Source organism: Propithecus coquereli, unplaced genomic scaffold (assembly GCF_000956105.1).
Source record: "Propithecus coquereli isolate 6110/MARCELLA unplaced genomic scaffold, Pcoq_1.0 Scaffold17, whole genome shotgun sequence".
Taxonomy (NCBI): Eukaryota; Metazoa; Chordata; class Mammalia; order Primates; family Indriidae; genus Propithecus; species Propithecus coquereli.
Window position 1 is genome coordinate 7,511,545 of NW_012141635.1, and position 1,903 is coordinate 7,513,447.

Here is a 1,903-nt window from a genome sequence, read left to right on the forward strand (position 1 = left end):
AGTAAAGCACAAAGAGAAGTCTGCCAGTACCTCCCTTAGAGAAAATTCCTCTCTGTCTCTCCCAGGGCACACATACATTTTGTGACAAACTGACCCCTTTTACTTTGAGGCCAGGGTTTTGTTCGGCAGCAAAGATCACTATTAACTTTACGTGAAGGTTAAATTAAAGATTGTAAACCAACGAGAATTTTCAATATCACACTTAAAATTACGTACTGTTCAGTAGCACCAATACCTTAGTGAAATACAAGTTCCCATAAGTACATATAGGATTTTAACCCTGGAATAGTCTGTCAACAATAACTCTTTTTTCTCAAATAGTGACTTGATCTCTGGAGGCACAGATGATTTAGATCTGTTTTTCCTGAGCCTTTCTTGTTATTAACTTACCTTAGGCAGGCTTCTTTTCTTTCCCCTAGACAAATAGTTCTAACTTTAGTGTGCATAAGAATCATTGAGAATTATTTATAAAATTTAGGTTCCCAGGCCACATCCCTGGAGATGTCAATTCAGTAGATCTAAGATCTCACCAGGAATCTGCATTTTTATGAAGTCACTTAAGTGGTTCCAATGCAATTGTTCCATGGACTTCGGTTAGAGAGATGCCATATTGAAACCTTGACTGTTTCTAAATACAGAATAGAGTAACTACTACTTATTGGAAATTTGAGCTCATTTTATTTTGATGACCATGGTATCATAATGGGAAAAAGTACAATTTCACAGAATAAGCCACAAACCAGTACCTCTTATGGAAATTCATTGAACAATAATATAGTCAAATTTGCCAAAGTGAATACAGATCCATGGTCTCTTATCGGAAACTTTTTGTTAACTAAAGTTATCAAAATTTAGAAACAGAGCAAGAGGAGGGCTGCATGTCATTTCAATTCTATTGTTTAACAGGCTCACCCAAGGAATATTCATTAATAAGGGAAAGCATCTGTTATTTAATATTTAGTTGGAGCCCAGACATTATGAAGTTACATGTAAAATTGTATCTATCCATAGGAAAGATAATCCCAAAAGTTAGAGTTGTGTTGCCCTGTAAGTCCTTAATTAGATTTGCATCTATGAGCAAATTTATTTCAATATTTTTTATCTGTCTGACTTCACAAATCTTCATTTCTCAAACTCTCCTTTGAACCTGTCTTACCATCTTACTGATTCTTTCATTAAGCAATGGGGTAAATGAAAGCGTTGACATGCTTTCGATTCATATTTGTATGAGAGTTATGTTTTTGAAGTTTTCCAGAATTGTGCTTTGACTGTTTTGGAGGTTCCATTGAGATGCTCACATGCTCTTACCTGCCAAAGCCAATTAAACCATGTTGGCCAAGAAGTACAAGTTGTTGCGTTAAGCCCAGGCCCTTCTTTTCTTGGCTCCCTGAGTGAATCTCAAGCAGCAGTAGATTCTCTTTCTGACTCTCCCTTTCTCTTTTTAGTTTCCTGTCTACGTTTTTGTTTTGTTTCTGGTTCTTGGCCACATTCAGTTCGTTCTGATTCTAGCTTGTGCACAGCCAATACGGTATTTTCCACTGGGGGCGGCAGTGGGGACCTGTTTTCATGGTTGACAGTGCGGCTGTCTGTATCAAGACGATGCCAGACAGCTGCCCTCTGTCAGGGGAGAGACCAAAGAAAAAAAAAATTTTTCTATTTGCCTCTTCATGTGCTCACATCAATTAAGAAAATATTCTGTTATACATTAAAAAGGAAAACAGCTCTTTGAGATAGAAACTGGTGAGTTTTTGTATTTCTGTTTACTTTGACCTGTGGCATAGATTATGCAAGTGAAATGTGTGTCTGTGTGTATATAATTGAGAAAAGCCATCACCTCTCATTGTGTGAATTTGAAATATTTTCCTACCTCTGAGGGGTATTAATAAATTAGAAGATAAAATCC